This window comes from Anser cygnoides, chromosome 2 (genome assembly GCF_040182565.1).
Source record: "Anser cygnoides isolate HZ-2024a breed goose chromosome 2, Taihu_goose_T2T_genome, whole genome shotgun sequence".
Taxonomy (NCBI): Eukaryota; Metazoa; Chordata; class Aves; order Anseriformes; family Anatidae; genus Anser; species Anser cygnoides.
This window is the reverse complement of record NC_089874.1, coordinates 72,763,380-72,786,977: the sequence shown is the minus strand read 5'-3', so window position 1 is coordinate 72,786,977 and position 23,598 is coordinate 72,763,380. Positions and strand designations below refer to the sequence as shown.

Genomic DNA, 23,598 nt, shown 5'->3' with positions numbered 1-23,598 from the left:
TTGCGGCACAAACAAATTCCTGAACAGCAAGAGCATCCCTGCCGCACAGATGACCAACACTGCAGAGCAGCCAACAGCTGCCGGGCAAGGGATAGTCCCTTTCTTCCCTCCTGCACAGTGAAACTCTCACCTGCCATCCTAAAGGTGAGCAAGTCCTTGAGGCCTAACTTGTGTTAGCCAGGCTTACCTCTGCTGAACATGAACCAGCAAGCACCACAATATGGGATAAGAGAGCACAACACACTGCGGTTTCAGCCTGTTCTGGCGAGGGGAAAAAAATGCTGGAAGTTCTCATCACAGCTTTGGCCACCACTTCCCAGATCAGAATTCAACTCTAATACAGTGATGCTGCTTTAGAAGCAGTTTGTCCAAGTCACCACCGTTGTTATGTTTTAGGTTTTCATCACTAATAAAACTGTACCACAATACAGATACAAGCTCAGTTTCTCTTCACCTCAGTAGTTTAGGTTCACCTCTCCCCATTCCCATATCAGAAGAGACAGACCTTAAGATGAAATGAACAAAGCTGCATTTAGCAGTAGTACTCGCACAAGAGTCTGCTTGCTCAGCTCCTTTCTACTGCAACTCCAGAACAAAAGCGTGAGTAAAACCCAAGTGCTAGCCACCGAGCCTCTTGGTCTTTTATCTGATGAAAGACTCACCAGATGGAAAACAAACCTGCACTAGTTTAAACATTTATACTTAAAAAAAAAAAAAGAATCGATCCCATAATAGCCAAGTTCCTCTTAGTCAAATTTGCCATGTTCTGTACACTCCGGAGCAAGCCTAGCCTAGCCAAACACAGCAAACAAGCCAGCTTTTGCCTCCAAATGGTGCTCCCCTGGAGCAACTGCAGCAGAAGCAGGAGGTCTCAGCTGCCCAGAAACTGGTAATTTCAAGTTGGAAGCAGACTTCTGCCCTTGAGATCTTCCATCACTGACCCTTTGCTGCCTGAATTACTCAAACCTATTACAGAGCCTTGCTTCTGGCATCAGCTGAACAACGTTTGCCCCTCCAGCCTCAGCTTCTTCCTTGAATTCCTGTTTCTCATCAGCAACCATTGTGCACGGTCAAGCAACAAAAAAAACAGTGCTCATCTTCCTTGATCCCAGAACAGCTAATGAACTCCTTGCTGTCCCGGCAGGCCTGTGCTGTAGTCACACCTGCATTCAAACACACTTGACAGTCACTGCAGTTACCTTTTCTGAAATAGCCTCAAAAAGCTTAATAAGGGCACTGCAGCAACATCCAGACTCTGAATATAGCTCAGCTGTGCAAGGGTGAGATGAATATCCTCCAGGGGTTTGCAGCCCAAGCGAGGAGGCAGATGAGTTTTGCAGAAACAAGCACCTGAGTACTTCTAGCCGGCTCTCCTTGAGGACACAAGGAAGGTAAAGCACAAAGCTATCTTTATTCTCATGCAATGAACTATGACAAAGGATCTGCCTGGAATATGGACCTGTCTTTTTAGTGGATTCTTCTGAATTAGCCTTCTTCCCAGGACTGACAAATGCTTCAGTGAGAGGGATAGGACAGGATCCTGAGCCCCAGGAGCTCCCACAGGGCTTGGGCAAACACAGTGATCAGCATGCCACAAGTATATTCAGTAATCAGCTAAAGCCTAGATGAAACAGCTACCAGTGTTTCCACAAGTCATGCACAGCCTTGTCAGAGACTTCAGCCATGCTTGTACTTGCCAGAGCATCGTAGCAAGCAAAGTTCAAGGTTGTCAGACATGAATAGAGCACCCAACACTCTAAGACAGCATACCCGTAGGTGAGCGAAAAGGTCTACCCATAACTCTAGCTCTCGCCCACCCAGTCTCATTACATGGCTGTACACTGCAGAAACCCCCCTTCCTGCACAGCAGTAGGATGGGATTCCCCTCCAGAAAAGCCCTCAGACAGACTTGGGGCACATGTCAGTGTTCAACCAGCCTTGAACAGGAAAACCTCATGTGATGGATGCAGCATCTTCCTCACATGACGAGAGCTGGCTGTGGAAGATAAGAGGACAAAGTCACATGCAGTCCCCTGGGACAAAGAGGTTTCCCTCTATGCTCTGCCAGCCTTCTAGATTACTGTAGTATTCCCCCCCAATACCCACACCTCCAAGAAGGCCCCCTGGAATATTATTACCCTGACCTAGCTCTGGCTAGGTAACACAGAGCCTTTTAAAAATAAGAATTGTATAAATATGTATTATGAGGCAATCCTCTACAGACTAACACTTACAGGGTTAACTCTTCCCTTAGCACTCCCCTGCTCTCTTCTCTGGGACAGGGACTACATGGTTCTCCAGGGCTGCCCTGGCCCATTGAGAAAAGCCATCACATTAGCAGATATTCTCAGCCCAGCTCCCCCATTTGTCTCTCAGTGCTCTCTGATTTAAACATATGAGGAGCTGGCCTTAAACTAGACCTGATTTCAAGCGCATCAGTGTCTACAACAATTTCCCCAACAGCATGCAAGGAAAAAGATACAGAAGGAATAAAAATAGTGAGAAAACAAACAGCAATAAAAGTCAGAAATAAAGCTGCCTTTGTTCTGCTCTTAAACCTATACAGTGAAACAAAATATTTGCATAGAAAGATCCTGCTCGTGAGGCCTTAAAACTTTCTCCTCCCTCTGTTTCCATACCATTACGGTGTTTTTCATCCATGTCAGCTGCTCCCAGAAGCTCATTAAATATTTCCCCAATAAGTGAGACTGAGCACCACGTTCACCCACTGAGAACCCTCCGCCTCCATGGACACAGGACACTGACCAAGGAGCCTGAAAGGATCACAGAGGAGCAGTTAGCATCAGCCAGGAGACAAATTGCTAAGAGGGATTCAGGCATCTCCAGTTGGCGCAAAGCCTGAACAGAGAGATCGGACAGAAGAAGAGGCTCTCAAAGAACCCTGCCTGAGGCTCTGGGGGATTTCTGCCAGCGGGGTATTTTGATGATAAGGGTTGCAGAGCTTCTCAGTCTGTCAGGAATGAGCCTGCAAGATGGTAAAGCATTCCCCGTTGGCCCTATGATAATGCCTGTACTATCTAGTTATACAATAAGCCTTAGGTTGTTTTCCTAACCCAGGCAGCAGCTGGCAAAGCTAAAATGAGCTACTGTTGTCTCACACTGCAGTACAACAGCCTCACATGCAGTTTCCTTCTCCCTACCATATCTTCCCTCTTCCACTCAGCTGCACAGAGCATACTGATGCCATCAGTGCAGGAGCAAGGCACACCCAAACCATGCAGGGAACAACTTAGGAGGTTCAAACTCCAGCCGCTTTGATCAGGAGAGTGGCTCCACCAGAGCCAAAATAAATGTTTGCTGATAATCCCGTGCCCTCTGTTTGCTTGTGTGGCTCCCATTTTATTAGCTTTCTTATGGCAGGTTTTACAGCTGAGGTCAGAGTGATAAAATGCACAGATTGTTCTTCACCATGCTGATTTGTTTCTCCACAGTTTGATGCAGCCTTACCTTGAAAAATGCGATACTTTGATCCAGGGTGCTTTCTTGTCGCTTGCAAAACTTCACCTCCTTTAGCCACTTGACAAACAGTTAGAAAAGCAACAGGCTGTTCCAGGGCAGGAGGAGAGCAAGTCATAATCAGGTTTTCCTACTGAATGCTCAAGATACCCTTTACTGAAATACCCAAATCCTAAAGTACCCAAATCAAATGATGGTGCTTTACCTCTCTCCAAGGAGCGCTCTGCCTGTTGCCCCAGAGAACCCCTTGGGTAACTGCAGGACCAACATCAGATCACAAGATGCCAATCACTACCCCATCATCTCAGAAATGTCAGAGTCTGCTCAATAGCTTTTAATTCAGCCCAAAACACAATGCTACAACTTTCATCTGTTCTCCCTACTTTATTTATTCAAGTTACGCTCCCGCTAACCCATTTGGCTTTCCCATTCTGAAAGCCAAGAGAAAAATCAAAGAAGGAAAAAAGGGTTTTGTTTTTCCCTTATTTTTTCAAGTTCAAACTACTCAGGCTGGGAACTAAACCAAGCTGCATCAGTCAGCTGGAGACCAATTTACCTATTAACGGTGGCATAGCAAAAGCTGAAGAAGCCATCAGAAGCTTTCTGGTCCCAAGATGGAGTTCTTGTTGCTTTTCAACATGTTTAGAAATTACTACTCAGCCTTTACTGAATTTTATGAATGGAAAATAGTTTTGCCCCAGAGCCTGTATTTATTATTCATAGCTTGGTTTGTTCTCCCTGGATGTTAGGGAACTGTAGATCCAGATCAGGAATACACAATATTTTCCATCCCTAATTCTTTCATCAACACCTCTAAAGGTGAACACACAACAGAAGACACGTTTATAAACACATTGTTACCTTCTGGATGATGAGTACAAACAAACAAGCAGGCCTGAAGCCACTGCTAAGATGAGTTTTGCTTCTGCAGTTGCAGAACGTGGCAAGGAAACAACACTGCAGAGTTTTTCTACTCCACACCACTGCTGCTTGCTCACACAAGTCTCTCATAATCTTGTCTGAATAGCAAACCGCTGACACTGGCATTTGCTGGTCAGACAGAAAGAGCAAAATGGATGCAAATCCCCAGAACAACCAAGATAAGAAGCTCTAATTCAAGTAGACTCTGAAGTACCTCAGATTTTAAATCACACCTGAATACTCTGTGGCACGCACACACACAAAGGCACAACACATCATCTCCAGTCCTCCAGTCCATCTGTGAGGCAGTTCAGGGAAATTTTTCTGCATTGGCTTGGCTGCAATCACGATCTCTTCAGGCAGACCTTCACACAACTGAGATTTCCATCAGGATTATGAAGCATATTATCTGCAGATTTTCTGTGTTGTTTCTGCCTGGTTCTGTTTGTTTTGTTTTTGTTTTTTTTTTTTAACCTCCTACTTAAAATGAAACCCCAAACACTGATGAGACAGAGCTAACAACAGAAGAATATTAAGGTGTGAAACATCTTCTGCTCAATCTAAAACGAAGCAGCCAGACCAAGCAAAGCAGTTTGTCTGGACAGCAGTTTGCAGTCTAAAAGATGAAATAAGTGGAGAGGCCTCCTAGAAACAGACTGGTGGTCACACAGCAGAAAGGGCTGGTAGGAAGACTCAATCTAATTTGAATGAAGTCCAACACTTCAATTGTATTCTGCTGCTATGAGTCCTTCAGCAGCAGAACTCGCTGAAGGAGCTCCTGGTCCTGTCAACACACAGGAGTTGTGCTGTGGTTTTATTTGCTTATTTTAGGCTCAGTTAGTTCCCTGGCCTGCTTCCTACCACAAATCCTTCCACGCAGCTGAAGGGTCAAAATCCCAGATGCAGCATTCCTTACGATTAAAGCACTGCTGAGGTTTCCGTATCACCCTGCTGCAGGCTGAAGTGCCATTCAGGAGACTCTATCATACTACCAGGCTTTTCTGACAAAGTAATTTCAAGAAGTTTCTGCCACTCCAGGTTGCTCATTCGTGCTTCCTACATAGTGACTGCACCCACAGAAAACACTGTAGGATGGACAAAAGTGAGGAGGAAGGGAGGGAACACTGCCAAAGTGGTACAACAGAGGGAAAAATCAGACACATGCTCTGCTATATTGCATAAGTGAGAGCCTCTGCAAAGATAAACTGTCTCTTTCAAGAGGGAAGATAGGTTAGGACCCATAAGGTCCTAACCATCTCTAGGTGCTCTTGAGAGCATGCTGAAGCAGCTGGTGTACCCCAGAAAATCCACCCTGGGCCTGAACATCTGCCTTGGCTGCTCACAAACACAGCATCCATGGCAGAGCAAAGCTCCCAGACAGAGGTCTCCTCCGGAGCTGGAGCCACATCCTGCTGGCTTACCAGGGATGGCCTCTTCCTCACTGCCCCAAACCCCATCTCCTCAGTGGGAGACACAGGTGAGCTGATGCCCCATCAAGGAGGGGCCACACTGCCCTAACACCATCCTGGCTCAGGATGAATTCACAGCAGCACTGAGCACAGGCCCTGGATTAATTGGTGTTAATAGGGAAGTTAGGAGCCTAAAGGACAAGGTCGCAGGTAAGCCCTTCACACCAGTAAACCCTTACACCTTTTCCTCAGTTGTGAGCCGAACCTGTCCCTACAGCTTGTTGGGAAGAGCGTACTAGAAAACAATGCTATGCTGAAAAAATCTAGAGGGTCACCTCCTTCATGAGGAATTAACAAAAAACCTGAAATACTTTGATGTCAAAACTTCCTGGACCAGCGTTATAGGAACAGGATTTTCATTTTAAAATAGCTTCCTACCTAGTACATTTAATTATCACTTTTTGATAATTAATCATAAATAATGCTTAAATATTGGTATCAGAAAAACTGTTCTGACCTTCCCAAAGAGGACCTCCCCTGTCGCCCTCCCCTTGAAATAAAATGTTTTACAATCCGAGCCCTCCATCCCTTGGAGGGAGGTGAGTGAGATCAGGGCAGATCCTCCGCAGATGAAAAAATACCAAAGTCTTGTGGATATTTTTGCATGAAGTGGAAGTATCCTGCCTTGGCCAGCCTCCTTCGTACTCCAAAGACTGTCTCTGGCTGCTGTGCCACCTAGGTATAAGCTGCAGCTGATTTTCCCCCTGCAGCCCCACGCTGCTCAGCACTTAGCAAGATGCTGCAGGAGCCCCAAGTCGCTGTGTGGGACCCGGTGTCTTCTGCTGGTAGCTCCTCGGGGTGGGACACGTCAGTGCAAAGCCTGTCGCCGGGCAAGGGACATCCCCGCCTCTCACGGCCATCCAGGAGGTGGCACTGTTAAACTACTGAGGCTTGCCACAAGTCGTCTCTTTTCCCTCCCACCTCCTCCCCAGTCTTTTTTTTTTTTTCTCCTGCCTTGAGGATGCCGAAAGACCATCACAAAAAGCTCGGCTGAATTAAGAATAGACTCCTTAAAACAGACGATGGCTTTATGATTGCATGAGTGTTTCTCTCTCACATCAGCATTGTAAAGGACTGGCTAAGATAGAGATGTTTACTCTGTATAAGGTGATGTTATACAACTTTCTGCCTCCAGCAACTACCGGAACCGTTCTGTTTTAACCCTTTGGCACCTGGCCCCAGCCCATTCAAAGTCCCTTTTAATTAATTTATTTTGAACAGCCTACACCCTCAATGCACTGTGAGGCAGAACACCTACCTGGCTCTGACCAAGCAGGCAAACAACAAGAGTGCTTTATCACGAGGGAGGCGTTATCACAGCTCAGCGCCCCGACTCCTGCTCCCTGAGCAAACAGCAGTCATGGATGGCAACAGCCACAGTCCTCCACAGCAGCTCACCTGCCCTGTGCCAGCCACTCAGGCTCCCAGGCAGGGAAATGGCACAAACCTACCTTCTCTCAGCAGTTTGCACCAAGACTTGCTGAGCTGGGGGGACATACTCGCTCCTGCTGGGACTCGACGGATCCATAATCTCCAGGGAGGAGGTAGCAGCGCTGCAAGACTTAACAAAACTCCTGTTGGCACTTTCATGTCCCAGCAAGGGCCCACAGGAACATGGCTTGTGGAGGTGACTGAACAAGCTACTGCAGTTCACAGCAGTGCTTTGACTCTCAGTGAATTTGGAATAAAGTACAAAGTGGAAAAAAACTTGGCTGAAACATCCTGAAGTTATCTCCACTCACATCAGTAATGAAGGCAACAGCTTTCCTTGTAGACCCTCCCCAGCCCCTTTGCAACACTCACTGCAGCTCAAAAACCTATCATCCAGGAATCACTGATACTCTTGCAACTATTTCATTAGTTGTTTGCAGGAGAAAGATAACCACGAGGAAACATCTGCTGGATTTTAACTTCTTAGACTTGCTCAGTAGCAGTAGAAGCAACAGGTGGGAAGAAACTAGCCAGCCATGACCTGCTAGCTCTCCCTAAGCTGCATCTGGCAGTGGTTAGAGGGAAATCAGTGGTCAGAGGCTCAGCATGGGAACCACTCACCTACACCAATTCTGCTTTCAGGACTTCAGTGAGTTCACAAATGAGTACTGCTCCCCTTGAGCAAGGAGGTCTACAACTGCTCATCAGACTGTCTCTTTCAAATAACAGCCCAGATGAGTCATAGCAAAGATTGCAGTGCCTGTGTCTTTTTTTAGTGATTTAAAAGTTCTCATGGCCATTTTTTCTCCCTGAAACTTGGCCCTTCTCTACCACAGTTGCAGAAACTACCAGTAAATGAGGCTTTGCAAACTATGTGCTCCAGGACAGTGGCGTCCAAATTTCTAGCCAGACAGGCCACAAGTTCTTCTCACCATATGCAAGTACTACACATCTGATCCTCCCTGAACATAACACAGCATGCCCAGGTGGAAGAACTAACTTGTGTACATGCAATTTGCTCGACACCTCTCAGAAACGTTACCTGTGCTGCAAGCATGCACCTACCCTGCTTCCCAACAAGGCTACCAGGAAAGGGGTCCCGGGCTATGAGCAATGGCTCATGAGCAAGCCATTTTCTAAGAGTTCCTTGAATTTAGTAGAGGAGCTACCCACAAGCACTGATTGTCTGGCAACCAGCCCAATTAGCAGTTTTCTTAAGGACCTGGCAGCTCCTCCTCTCCCATAACAAGGGCTCACACCTGGACTCTGTTACAGGAAAGGCCATCATGAAACAAAAAATGTGCCCCGGGCACTGCCTCTTCCATCACCTTCAGGGTAGGAGTGGCTGGCTCTGAAAGTCCCTCCAAAGGAAAAGAAGAAACACAAAGCAATGACCAAGCTATGAGCTTTATGAACTGTCCTGCTGGGCCTTTGCTTGTTGGTGTAACTAGGGTCACACATCAACACAATGCAAGTGGCATGAAAACAGAAAGCTTCCAGTTAAAAAATCCTCTTGAGTTGTACCAAAGCCACCTTCCTAGCACTTTAATATTTCTGTGATAAATATTTCCTCACACACTAATGACTTAAATATCATGTGTCCATAGCGGGAGACGATTTCAACCTATGTCAAGAAGACAGAGCTCTCTCCTCAGTAACTAGGACAAATGCTAACTCCAACACAGCACTGCTGTTATCCCATCTGACCTCAGCAGCCAGCCAAAAATGTAGGGAGCGGCAAGTTTCCGTTACAAGCCGTTTTGGTAGCTGAATAAGGTGTTCCCTCCATCCCTCACAAAGAATGCATAAATTCCTTCCCCCAGGCCCGCCCCCCCCCCACGTGAGCACAAAGATCAAACAATGCAAAGCGATGTATTTGCTCACATTCTCATGTCCCTTTTTGAAGCTCATACTCCATTTGAAAGCCTCTTCAGACCTTGACAGCAGCTCCGACTACTCCTGCTGCAGGACTCAAGGGTGCTGCCAGCTTTGGTGACCTCCCCTGCAGAGGGGAGATCTGACCATGGCAGGTACCTGCACCCCAGCCACCTCCATTAACAAGACGGTGTGCCAGCAAACTTGTCAACACCACACATTAATGCAGCTGCCTATACCCCACAGCAGATGCATAGCCTGTTCATTAACGGCTTCAGCTGCCAACACAAGGTTCAGCAGACTTTTTCCTGAGAATCACACTTAGAATGGTGCCTCTTACCTTCTCACAAGCCCCATCCACAGCTGTGCTTCTCCCTCAGGCAAGCACAACCACCCCTGCCATCCCAAAGCAAGCAGGTTGAGCAAGCTGATCCTGCTAGAGGGAAAAAAAATTACTGTTGGGGGTGTGAGAGGCACAGGGTTAATTTTTGGTTCCCTCTGGTTTGTTTCAGAGTCAGGGACAAGGAAGAGAGGCAAAAGGAGAGTTGGTGTGTTCAGCAGCAATTAAACATTAGGACAGCCTTCCTCCATCATTAAAAGTGCACTATAATTTCACTGACTCTTCTCAGCCCTTGCATATTTGAAAAGTCAATAGCCAGCAGAAGCCCATGCTGCCTGTCAGGAGCATGTTGTTGGACCTGGGGCTCAAGTATTTGCACCTCTTGATTTCCATTGGAGACCTTTTCCTTATTCACATCATAAATGGGCAGCAGATCCCCTCTCTATCACCTGTCTCAGCAAGGTTTAGTCTATTTGCAATTCCACTCCAGTTTATTAGCATCTGCTGCAGCACTCACCAAAATCAATAAGAAAGAGCCCATTTCACTGATTAAGGTGGGAATTAAATTCCTTCTCTTTCCAAGCAGCCTTGAAGTATTGCTCTCTCTTTAACACTGCTGAGTCCTGCAGGCAGAGACTGAAACAGCCCCTACTTCTCCAGCTCACATTTATAGAAATGAAAATGGGGGAGAATGAGTCTGATCTGAAGATTGTACTCCTACCTGGGTCTTCCTAGGTAAGGCCAAGGTGACATTTTCAGGAGTTGAATTCTGCCATCTTTTGCTTAGCTTTTACAAGCAGCGTTAAAATCATCATTATCAAATCAGTTTTCTGCTCTTTTTCTGAGAGGTTTGGGAGGAATACCTAGGCTTCCTTCCCCCTCCCCCCCCGCCCCCCCCCCCCCCTCATGGGGAGGATGGGAGACACGAGCAGGAGGAAGAGGCACACTTCCTTCCAGGGCTGTTTCCCCTCCTCCCCCCAACTTTACGATTATGAGTATGGCTAAACACAGCCTTCTGTTTTTGTAGAGAATTAAAAGGTTTTTTTTACGGCTGAGCGCTGTCACGCTTTTTGTGACAAATAAGAGTACTGAATGCTTAGAAAAGCATCTCTCCTAAACACTGGGCACCAGAATCACTTACTGCACCAGTTGTTTCCCCATTGCCAGGATGCCTTTTTTGATGCTGGTCAAAATCTGTGTGTTAATGTTTAGTAATAAGAGCCTGTTTAGTGCATCATAACAAAAAAGTGCGGAACACCCTCTTCTTTTTCCTGTGACTGTGATACCAAAACACTTTAAAATCTTCACAGTGCTTATTTTCACACTGCACTAACAGCTGGCATAGAAGACCCTGAACTAGTTTATCAATAGACTGGAGCTCCGTGAAAGAAAGCAAACTATGAGATGAGAAGTCTGCTAGATTCCCAGATTGTTTCCATTTCAGTAAGTGCTATTGCTGGTAATAAAACCACAAAACAAATGATAGTCCCACAAACACTCCCTTAAGTAACATTCAATATTCCAGACCTGGAACTTTGTGATAGAATAATTATTAGCCCTACTTTGTTTCCAAGGGAAACTGAGGCCAGTAACACAGCAGGGAATTTCTCACACTTCTGCATTCCCAGCCCAGCATCCCCTCCAGAAGGCAGCTGTCCCTTCCCATTGCTCACATCTGTCTGGATCCGCAAGTGAGAAGCAGCAAGCTGTCCCAGGAGCAAGTGACTCAGCTGCCCCCAGCCGAGTTTCACCCATCTCCCTTCTCCAGCAGGGAAGGAGAGGGACCGTGCCAGCTCCCCACCCGCGCTGGCTGAAGCAACATGAGACCTCGAAGCTGTGCAAGCTCGTAGGACTGCTTGCGGCTGAGCCCAGGTGAGCCGCGGGCACACTGTCAGGGGGCTATGCCAGGAAACACCAAGCATCTTTCCCAATTGCTGCTGGAGCAGACGGCACCAGGTGTGCTATTTAACCAGCCCGGGTGCGGCTCTTATCCATTACAGCCAGTCCCCAAGATACTTTGCCTTGAGTCAGTCGCTGGCAAAGCTCCCAGGGAAGCAGTCTGCTCTGCATCTCCCATCTCTGGGCAGCCCTGGCAGCAGGGAGAGGATGGGCACATGGCTGTGCACCTCTGCGTTGGGAGAGCCTCACACCTTCTTTTAGAAAATGTACACTTTCACAGGAGGGAGTAAACTTGGTCTAGAAGCACTCGAATAAAAACAGGGTTTGAACTGCTTGGCTAAACACGCACAAGCCCATATGAATGCACTTAACACGAGCTGACAACCGGTTTTTATCTGGTTAGCGCTCATCAATTAATTACAGACCAGCGTGTCCACACCATGGTTTCTCTGTGATTTAGCCAAGTCAGTTTTCCAAAACAATTTTAACTAACCCAGTCACAGCTGAACTGTAGAAGCATATTTCAGTATCTGGGACACCAGAGCACAGTCAGGACTCTCAGGCTCTGAGTGCACATAAATGCAGTTTTCCAGACCCATTACAGAAACTTGCTGTGGCTGCCTGCAACATCCATGCCCACCCCAGCCCTCCTGGGAGGGGATGCTGCCCTCCCACGTAACGCTGGGGAAAGGGGCCCGTGCCTGTTTCTTATTTACTTCAGGTTAGAATCCAGTCCATTGAGCCTAAGCTGCTGAGGAAGGTTCGTGCTAAGGCCCCAGCCTGCAAAAAGAAGGTAACAGACAGCTGAGGAGCAGTAGCATCTTAAACAGCTGCAGCTGTTTCCCCAGTGAACGTGATTCAGAGCCTCAGCGTTCGCAAGCTGAAGCTTAGAACATAGCAACAATTCTTGCAAAATATTTTGCTTCTTGTCTTTTTTTTTTTTCCTCCTCCCCCACACAACTTTTTAACCTCTTGGTGCCTATGCTGAGTCCCTACCTAAAATAGGTTCCAGGGTGGAACATACTTGCCACTTGATCCGTGGCTTGCTAAATTTAGCCAAACACAGCCTGCCCGTACAAGATGGTTCTCTTGAAATGTCAGTAGCCACACATAAGGTTGCCAATGTCATCCAGGAAGTGGGACACCACGGCAGTTATATTTTTTACTTAAAATAATAGTAAAAGAAACTGTCATGCTCTGTGGAGAGGCAACCATAAATTTGATTCAAAAAAAAAAAGAGGAGGAGGGAGAAGGAAGGGGAGGACAGACTTCTGCAAAGCAGCACTTGAGCCAGAAGAGAACCTTTGTATTTAACATATGTAGAATAGATTAACTCTTTGACTGGAGTCAAAGAAAGCTGAAAAAGAGAACAACCTACTTTAAATGACTTTTGGCAGTAGAGAGTTAAAGTAGAAAACAGACTTGTAATCTAGAGGAAGGGAAGACATGGAGGAAAAGAGAAGGATACACCAGCATAACATACAATTCCATCTTCTTAAGTTACCAAGTGTTTGATGTCAGCATCTGACTTTGTAAATACGTGACTTCTGAAGACATATCAAATACACAACTGCTCCTCCATGCAGCAAGGCACTGTGATCCATACAAATACCTTCCCCAGTACTGTTGCAGTGGAGACACCAGCGACTAGCAAAGAAGAAAAACAACAAACACAACACCCTCACTTTCTCTGGTGCTCCATAGGCAACTGCTGCTCCCTACCCTCCTTGCAGTATCGCAGAGAACCACATTCTCTCTCATTCTCATCATCAGCTTAGTTCTGAATGTTTCTGAGCAGCCTTTCTTGTGTTTTTTTGGAAGGAAGAAAAAAAAAAAGCAGTTGTCTTTGAACTTAAGCCCATAGTCATAGAATTAAAAGCAAACAACATACTTTTTTGCAAATTTATCTGGAAATAGTACCCTCAGGTTGAGAAAAGCAACAAGAGGAGAGAAAAAGCTCCTGAAGACAAACAGTGTACGAGCTTGTCTCTCCATGAGAGAGAGAGAGGAGGAACCTGCACTAGGAACAACATTTCCAGCCATCCTGTCTTCCACTTCCTCCCTTTCTAAAGGGAGGGCAAAAGCTACCCCCAACTCAGAATTTGCTTCTTGCCTCCACCAGGGCCAAATGTAACGGTAATGAAAATGGTGATTTGCACCAGCTCCTTCTTCATCACTTGACTAAAAGCAGGTGAGCAAGCCAGGACAGCCCTAAAGGCAAGGGAGTGCTGGGTTAACCCCATTAGCTCTGCTTTGCAAATCCCCCCTGCCTCCCCAGTCAAACCGCCTGCCCAGGCTCAGTTGTGCCCTGTAGCCTTGAAATTATGCCTCATCTCTACCAGCACGTAAAACCAGTCACCTGCTATACGTTCAGGCACAGGATGAACTCAGTGCTCTGAACTCAGCCAAGCTAGGGGGAGGAGGCATCTAAAAGCAGATGCAATTAAGGGCATGTTAGCATGTAAAATCATCATGGTTCCCACCCAAAGCCGATGGCAAAGCTGAGCAGGAGCAGGACTAGGCTGGTCCAGGTTTGCTGTGGTTCTTGTCCCAGGATGTGCACAGAAATGGGGGGCCCAAAACCCAGAGGGAGGTGGCTGTGGGGCCTGGAGGGAAAGCTGGGCTGTAGGTACGTCTGGGATGGAGAATTAGCTCGCTGTGTTGGTACAAGCAGTATCTCGTGTCTGACTGATACTGCAGTCAGCAAAATGTGATACTGCTCCCTCTTATACACAGCCCCCAGCCCTAATGATGCCTCTGCGGAATAACCTGTTGCATCTTAAATCTAGCTAATTGTCTGGGCAGCAAAGAGCTGTTTTCAAGGCTAAGATGCCTGAACTTTTCCTCTCAGAGAGTGAGGAAAAGGAATGAGGGATTAACTGTGAAAAATGCATGTGTATGTAGAAACAGAGCTGTTATTCAATATCGTGCAACGTCTTCCTATTTGAGGAGCTGCCTGACCCTTCAGATAGATAAGCTTTTGGCTGTGATGGGATGGCTGTGGCAAGGGATAATGCAAGGTTTTTGACAGCAGTGGGACAAGAAAGTATTCACTTTGCAACCAGGGGTACAGATGCTGCAGTGTTTTATCATCAGTATTTTGCAGAACTCTCCATAAACTAAACTGCTGTCCTACTTGCCTAAAGTCACGGGTAATTATCTTCATATCCAATATAAATTAGCAAGATGTGGGTGTCACTGATACTGGGACAGTGTAACTTGCATCATTTCTGGCATTCAGTGATCTGTAAAATAATTCTAACTACATGTAGAAAACGATTACAGCAAGAAAAGGGGAAGATGTATGATTAAAACAGATGGGTGGAGCTACCAGCATCAAAATTGTGCTGAATCATCTTCCCCATATTTTACACTTAGGCTGTTTTCCCCCCCACTGGATATCCTTGGGGTCAACTGAAGATTTCACAGGTATATAGTTTCATCTGCCACCAAGGCTGCTATATAATAACATTTACTTTTTTTTTTTTTTCATATTACTCAGAATTTATGGAGTCCAAACGACTGTCGCACAAATCAGAAAACTCAAATGAGTCCCATGGAGATGCTCACAAGGGTGAAAACTGCATGCAAAAAGGGAAGCGGGGCCTTTATTCTTAATTAATTCTTATTTAACTCAAATATCTAGCAATCAGTTGGACAAAAATCTCTCTTTGTTTAACATTAAACAGCTGCTGTTCCATTAACGCCTGAGTAAGCTACTAATCTAGATTCCCCAAGGAAGACCTCCAGCAAGAAAAATCTAAAATATCAGATCTTAAAATCTATGACTTTTTTCTTCTATAAGAGGTGGGAGGGAGGAGGTACGGGACTCAAGAACATTTTCCTTTCTGAAGCTTTAGGGCGTTTGCACAGTCACACGCTCTTCAAATTCAGAATTCCTGGCTGGGGGCTTCCACTTTTCACAGCCAAATGCAGCAGCAAGCTGTATGGATGCACAAACTTCCCAACCAGTGTGCAGGGGTATGCCCAGCATGGAGTTACTGCTCCAAGTCTTAGCTGATGCTGTCAGATCTGTGGACTTGCAAACATCCCTTCATAAGACATGGACCTGAAGCATCATCCTGGACCAGGGCTCCCCTGGGTGTTAGCGGTCGTGAAATCTGAGGCAGAGCCTTTGACTTTAAGGCTCCTGTTCCTGGTGTAAATCTCACTGTCTGTCAAGAAGAGAGAGAACTGTCCAAGCCATGACAGCATTAGTCAGGTTACACTACTGTCTTGGCCGACAGTGGGGTAAAACAACCATCATTTAGTCCAGTGCAAATGTTATCCTCATTAAGCCTATGCCAAGAGATTTGCTAGTTCAGCTAATCTGAATTGGCTGTGGGTATCCGAATGCAAAATAAGCACTTTCCCCTCTTTAATTATAGTCTTTATGTTTCATGATTTAGGTTGCTCCTGTCATTGTTTGCAAGAGAGGATGGGGTTGCATAACAGTGTGTAACACGATACAGCTGCAGACGGAGCTGCTCAACCAGTGCAAGCCCAAATAGAAAACAGCTTCTTCTGTTAACCAGCAGCTGAACAGCAGGGAAATCTCACCCATCCCTTTCCACTGGTAGGGGGCAAGGGAAGTCCCGTGGGCTGTCCCTTTGCCCTGTTTATATCCAATTTATTGCAGCCACCAGCATCTTGGCAAGATTCAACAGAATTCTCTCTGGTGGGTCCTGACTAAGAGACAAAGACAAACTGGTTCTGTTCAGAGCATTGTTTTTGATGGGAGTGTTGGCATGTTTATTTTAAGAAATGGGAAACTTACCCCAACTATTTCACTTTTCATTCACCAAGTGTCAAACCTTGTAGGTCTCCCTCAAGCAAAAATCCAACCTGTGTCAGCAGGACTGTTGGGTTTGTCCTTTTTTTTTTCCTTTTTTACTTTTTCTTTCTTTCTTTCTTTCTTTCTTTCTTTCTTTCTTTCTTTCTTTCTTTCTTTCTTTCTTTCTTTCTTTTTCTTTTTTTTTTTTTAACAAGGCCTGTAGGATCCAGTCCAGCAACTCTTCAGCCATCATGTTCAGGTCCAGGATTAGTCTGTACTTGACCAGATTCTGATTCTTCTGAGGCATATTCTGTGCAAAGAAGATAAAGTGCTGCACCAAACAAGCATAAATGCTTGCTTTATACACTTCTGGGGCCTATGTGAGCTTCTGAGATCAGAGCCTGGGACCAAATTTTCTTCTTGCATTCTTCAGCGTAGTTCCTCTGAAGTCACTGCTACCAGATAAGCTATGTAGCATAGCACAACCTTATGTGGCCACTTGGACTGAGTGGCTTATTTTTAGCTCAAACCTCTACCTTAAGAGATGCCTGCTCTAATAATGCAGTACAGCCTTCGTGGTACCAGTGTAACTTTCCCTACAGAACATGCTTGGTTGATACACAATTAAACTGAATCAATTTAAAATCACACAACCACTTTCAAGTGTCACAGACTTCTGCGGACGCTCAGATTAGTTTGTCTGGCACATTGCATCCTTAGGGATGTTTTAGGGAATGAAGCTGCATAGCTGTAACCATTTTTAAAATCAGTACAACTACTGGGGTAAAAGCTACACTGCCACTTACTGGTTTCACTGTTCTACCCAAAACTGGTTTCACTGTTCTACCCAAAACAGAAACTTTAAGTATGTTGACTTATCCTGGAATATGAGGTGCAGGATTTGTCAAATGAAATGAACAGCTGCACATGCTCTTGGCTGTGCAGAAACAGACTGGGGAATGTAGAAGCTGATGAGTGCTACTAGATATAGAAAGACCACCTGAAAACCCCATGGGTGCCAATTCACGGTTACAAAAGTGTGACCTAGAAAACCTCACACATGGCTCAGTGTTGCACTGACCTGTAATGGCAGCTTACAAAAAGCAACTCGCCTAACAGAGCAGTTTTTCATCTGGTGCATGCCCAAACCTGATCCAAGCACATCCCATAGCGCCTTGGCTACCAGATGTGGATTGCTATTAAACCAACTGCTGCCTACATTAGTCAGGAACATTGCTTACTAAGTATGTTCAGACTTCAGGTTGTCTTGCACCCAGCTATTATCTGATCTTAAAAAGCTACCCAGCATTCCCCTGCCATTGAAGGCAATGCAGATGGCTCCGCATCAGGATTGCAGCTTTCTGCAGATCGGGTTGATCTGCAGCAAATCATTCTCAGTTCAGGCAGTGAGAGAGAAGATGGAGAACACAAAAAAGCATCTAAAACACAGCCAGCTAAACACATGACTTCTATACCAGTTCAATTTCCTTGGGACTTTCCCAGCATTTTTACCCCAACTGTTTGCAATAGTGAAAAAAATGTTGAGATTCAAGATTTTTTTTTCTGGCCCAGGCATCTTAATAGCTCTTCAGCCTGGCTGCAAAACTACATAAACAAGGATGAAATTCTGGCCCATGCAAATCATGGCAAAACTCCCACTGATCTGAATGAAGCCAGACTTTCACCCCCACCTTCCACAATGTACAAACCCAGATTTAAAATAAATTTTAAAAATAGAGCTCTAAAACTGTTCTTTCCAGAGCTAGATAGAAGAGGGAACATCAAAGAGTGCAGCCTTGCTGTTTTCATTAAACTCTCACCAAGTTTGGCTAACTCTGATGAAATAACAACGGTCGTGATCCCGCGTTCTCATTGAGATTGTTATCAAAATTAGCAAAAGCAGTTAAGTCAAAAGAGTGAGAAAACTGTGAATGAAGTTCAGCTCCAGCTGCTGGAACTTTCCTCCAGTACTGCTTGTTTGTCTGCCTAACTGCAATTCATCTTTCATTTTCCCCTGTTGCTTATGGCCTCCAGTCCTCAGTAGGATGCTAGATTCCTTGGCAAAGAGATGCAGGCTGTGTTGGTACCATTCTTCATGCTCCGCTGATCATTAACTCATCTGCAAAATTCCTTCCAGATATCTTACTTCTTCCCTTCTGCTGCTGCAATACAGCAGTGTACCTCCAGACAATCTTTAAGATTTTCTTTTCGTGGAGAAAACCACAGGAACTTCACAACACGTGATGAGCACCAGGCTTTCCAGAGAGCCCATGCTGTTTGAGGAAATGCTCTTGAGGGATCAGCAGGCTGTACCTTGCCCATAGATAAGCAGCAGCAAGCAGTTCAGCAGTGAACCGCATGGTCTCCACTCAGTGAGAAACTTAATCCCCCCTAAGTCAACAAGGCAGGCAGGGCACCGATAGCTTTCTCAGAACAGAACAGACATTATTACACCTCTGGTAATAAACTAGTAGAAGTTGACAGTACATGTCTCCGTTAACACAGTAAAGCCTTTCACAAATACAGCTGTCTGCATTCTCTCCAAGTATTTGGTAAATCCAGTGTCTCCCCGACAGTGTTCTGGAGGTCTCTTGTGGTCTGCAGAAAGCTGATGAGTTCAATGGACACACTGTTGTTTTCTTTCTTTGTTCATCCTCTGAACAGTTAAAGAAATTAGGAAAGGCAAGTACTTTCCTAACAGGATTTAAGCAGGATGAGATGTGGCAGAAGCAAGTGGTGCTAAGGAAGAGTTTTGAAGTGAGTGAGGGGAAGAGACATGTTGTACCACCAGGAGAGATGAAGAGATCTGTCCAGACTCTCTCTACAGAGATTTGTCCCATGCTATGAAATTGCTAGAAAAAAGCTCTGAGCTAAGCCAGTTTCACTGAATGCACAAAAACCATGCTGTCACAGTGCTCATAGAGACAGTCAGCCATAAGAGGGCAGCAGGTATCTAACGCATACAGAAAAGTGTCCCTTTCTGATACAGGATGTCCCAAAAAGCTAAACTCATTGGGCAAAGCAAGAGAAGAGGTATTAAAAAAAAAAAAAAAAACTATATTAAATCTTCTCTTAAAGAAGCACTGTTAGCCAAGCACCTACCCACAGGCAGTAAGTACAGCCACATACCGTCTTATGCCAGGAAGAAAAGTGTTGTAATGTCTCATCCTGAATGAGCCATCCTCCATCCTGCCCAGCTTTTATCCTGGAGATATATGAAAGAATTACATTTCTGGCAAACTTCCTGATTTAACAGCTGAATGGAAGTCCTTTGTGAAATATGCATTCCATGGCTTGCCCTCAGCCTCATGTAATGAAAAGGAGGGGAAAAAAGACCCTGAAACATACAAGCTAGGACACTTGTGACTGCAGTGCGGAGCCATGAAAGCCAACCCTGCCACCTCGACGTGATCCTCATGGCTCTGCACAACCTGGTCCTCAGGTCAACTGCCTGACCGCAGAGCAGCCATGGGCCCAAAGCCCTGCACTGGCACAGCGTCCCGAAAGCAAGAGGCAGCATTTTCCTTAGGGGAAAAGGCAGCTCGGCCACTCCTGCCTCTGCTGAGCACTTCAGCAGGAGACAAAGCCTCATGCTGATGCAGGACAGGCAGTGCCTCTCCATCCTGCTGGTCCGGAGGTGAAGTCTCCTTACACTGTGAGCGTATGACCCAGGGTGGAAATAAAACGGGACTGGCAAGCCACCAGCAACTCTGCTCCCATCACCGAGAGCAACTTAGGCTCACACTGCCAACATTTTTAGGCAGCGAGATCTGAGGAGAAGTTAGAGCCTCAACGCACAACACGATGCAAGTGATTTCAAGTGACACACGCCCAGAGGGATATTCTCGGGGCTGAATCCAGAGGCCAGCCATGCTTTGTGCCAGGGACAAAATGTGCACAGTTTCCTGGGGACATGCCGGCTGGCCAGCCAAGGCCACACAATGTTGCCCACAGTGCCGCTGGTGCTCCCCGGCCCAGTCCCACCATGCGGCCAGCAGCAGGCCAGGTGGCATCTCCTTCCACAGCCCCAAATCCCGTGTCCAAAGGCAAACCCCTCCTCCTCCAGCCACGAAACAAAACTGGCCACTCACACGTGGGATTTCTTCCCTCTCCAGGCAGAACTGAGACTGCGATGGCTGCAGCCCGTGGGCTGGTGAAAGCCGTGTGAGAACAGCTCACCCCTGGCAGGCACCCAGCCATCCTCCACAGGAGGGCGCAAGAGGAGACAACATGGCTGGCGGGCAGGGCCCCGCCTGTCCCACAGGCCCTGCAGACCCTGGTGAGGGGCTGGAGCAGATCACCCAGAGAGGTTGTGGGTGCACCAACCTTGGAAGCATTCAAAATTGGTTTGGACAGGGCTTTGAGCAACCTGGTCTGGTGGAAGATGACCCTGCCTGTAGCAGGCGGGTTGGACTAAGTGATCTCTGTGGGTCCCTTCCAGCCCAAACCGTTCTGTGATCCCATGATTTATGGAGGACAAGTCTATTATGCCTGCTTGCTTTTGTGACAGCATTGTCCTTTAACTTAAATAGCTCCTCTTTTTCCTTAGCATTAACCTCCAGGATGTATTTATAGAGAGCGATCATATCCCTCTCTCAGCCTTCATGGTACTGGGCTGAATAAGCCAAGCTCTTTCCATCTACTTTTATAACACCAGCTCTCCAGTGCCCTAATCCTCCCGCAGCCTTTCTTTGCACCTGTTCCAGTGTGAATCAATCTTTTTTGAACGTGAATGACCATAACTGCCCAGCATTGTGCAGATGGCATGTCACATTGCTTTTTACAACAGAATTAGTATTTCCCTCTCTCGAGCACAGATACTTTGCATCAGGCAGCCAGGGATTTCACTTGGCTCTTCCCTACTACAACATGCTGGGGCAAAATATCACTTGCTCACAATGGTAATGAAGCACGAGATAAACCCAGAAGCATCACATTTAAACAACTACAAAAATTATTTGGGAGCAATGCTGTGGACAAGATTTTTAAATGTTCAAGAGCCAGAAAAATAAATAAATAAATAAAATAAAATAAAATAAAATAAAATAAAATAAAATAAAATAAAATAAAATTCTTTTTCTGTGACAATCTTACACTTAAAAACTGTCAAATTTAATATGGAAAAAATAATTGTGGAAGGGCTGTGTGGAAAAGGAGTGTCATGAAAACTGTTCACAGATGGTAAAATTATTCTTACAATGGTAGAGTGAAGTAAGATGTGTGCTATAAAGAGCAAATGATGGCCACTGTCCCACATGCCTTTTGCAGCGCCCCTGTGTGCCTGTGTCACTGTTCCAGCATTGCTGCTGTTTCTTTATCTTCCAGCAGCCCTTCTGACACCCACCATGATCACTCCTAGCATTGCCATCTTTGATCCCTTCACTCGCCGACTGGTGAAAGGAGCCAGTTTTCTCTCCATACGTGTTAGATCCTGAACACGTAAATACCGTTACTTATAGCAACTCCTGGGCTTCTTTGTGCTCCAGTTCTCTGTGGTGACCAGCTTTGGGTCCCAGCCACAGCCCAGATACATCATGCTGGAGCTCATATCACATCTGTCCAGACAGCTCCATTCCTTTCCAAGCCCCCCAAACACCAGATGCCTGCACTGATAAAGGAGGATGACTGTTCCACATGTTTTCAGCTGCTTTCTTTTTTAATATCCACTAGGATGTTTCAAAGGGCTGGAGAAGCCCTGCAATGTATGGACCCTGTACTGCAGCAGAGATGGGAAAGAGATGGGAAAGGAACTTCAACGAGCTTCCTTGAGACCTCCCTGCCCTAGGAAATTATCTTAGTGACACCAAAAAAACTTAAAGGTAATAACGTAAAGCCACAAATCTTCAGGCCCTTCAGTTGCATCAACCCAAGCATTTCTCTTCCATTTGTTTTCGTTGCTGGATGGGTCTTGTTTGTTTGCAGAAGGCAACCCTGAGGGAGTGCACACTGACCTGCTGAGAGGATGCCATGCGGTGGTCCATGCCCAGCCCGCCCCGCTTCTGGTCACTAGGGGCCACTCTCAGAGCTGCTGAGGAGAGGCCAGCAGCTGTGTCTTGTCACTGTCCTCCCCTCCCACCCTTGCCTGCTGCCCTGCTCGCTGGAGCTGAGCTGGGAACCAGCAGGGAGAGCTGGGAGGGAGGCACCTTCAGCTGGCAGGGAAGAGGAGCAAGGCCGGTGCTGAGTGGGGAGGGTGGGGAAGGAGGGGAGCTGAGGCTGGGAGAGGAAGAAGAACAACATGCTGCTGCAAGTCCTTCCCCCACGATGACTGGAGAGAAGAAAGCTGATTGCTGACGAGGAAGATTAGGAGGCCCTCCCTTGCCCATGCCAGCCCATCCCTGCAGAAAACTGCTGCCTCTGTCCTGCCCTGAGACCCGTGGTGGAGCAGAGAGCTGGACCATGGGCGTGTGAATGAGGGGGGCCTTTGGCTTGCTTGAACACAGGTGGGGCGCAGGCGTTGTACAACCAGGTGTCATCTTCCTCCAAATTCCAGGCGGAGGTAGCAGCCCCAGGGCCTTCAGCAAGGGAGGATCCATCAGGAAGAAAGAAAACGGCAGAAAAGGAGGAGGTGCCAGGGAAAGCAGAGAGCAAGTGAGGCCAACATAGGCCCTTGCCCCCAGCGTGTCCCAGCAGACAATTCTGAGACACTCGCCTTAATATAGCACCATCTGCCCAGCTATTTTCTCCTCTGGCTCGTGTACAGTGATCTCCACATTACAATCAGCGTGGCTGGCATACTTGAGCTAGCTGCAGCCTAGCGAGGTCAGGCAGGGAGCAGTCGCTGCGTACACACAGTGGCGAGGACTTCAGCCCCGGCTCTCCAGGTCCCTGAGCAGTTTTTGCCGAAGCCCATGCCATTCCCTCTCCCCTGCTTTGACCCATACTGGCTAGGTCAGCCAGCATGTGCTGCCCTGCTCTGATCGCAAAGCAGTCTGGTCCTTAGGGAGGGTGGATTTGTGCAGCAGGGGCTGGTTGGTATCTCGGATAAAGAAAAAAACAAGTACACACGGGCACTGAGCTGAGAAACAGTTTGGCAGGTCTCATGTTTTTGTCCCAAGTCCCATTAGTTTGTGTTTTTCATCACACCTCAGAGACAAGAGCTTCGCTCTTCTGCACCAATATCATCTTGCAAAAGAAGCAAATAAGAAGAATGCCACATTTGTGGTTTGCTGTTTATTTATCGCTCTAAGCCTTGCGGTTTTGAAGGTAAACTCATTTTTCTCTGATTCAGAATGGTGGTAGAAGGAACACAAAAACACAACACTTGTCTGTTCTCAGAGGGTGTGCTCTCCTACATATTTTTTGTCTTTTTATTTGTTTTGTCTGTGCAGACTTTGTGCTCTCTGGTGCAGAACTAGGACTTCACCTGTTTCTGTGTTTACCCTGTATATCACAAAGTTTGAGCTGCCATGCAA

At 46.5% G+C, this 23,598-nt stretch overlaps 2 long non-coding RNA genes across 2 annotated transcripts in view; one reads left to right on the top strand and one right to left on the bottom strand.

Annotated features, from left to right (window-relative positions):
* LOC106034886 (uncharacterized) overlaps positions 1-21,406 on the bottom strand; it is a 116,771-nt gene extending 95,365 nt beyond the window's left edge. Inside the window, exon 1 of the long non-coding RNA XR_010829430.1 lies at positions 16,190-21,406. This is a non-coding gene — a long non-coding RNA (uncharacterized lncRNA). The remainder of the gene's footprint in view (positions 1-16,189) is intronic.
* Positions 11,243-15,431, top strand: LOC106034888 (uncharacterized). The gene is made up of 3 exons (XR_001206393.3): positions 11,243-11,385; positions 13,535-13,603; positions 14,915-15,431. It is a non-coding gene; the product is annotated as an uncharacterized lncRNA (long non-coding RNA).
* Positions 21,407-23,598: the final 2,192 nt, after the last annotated feature.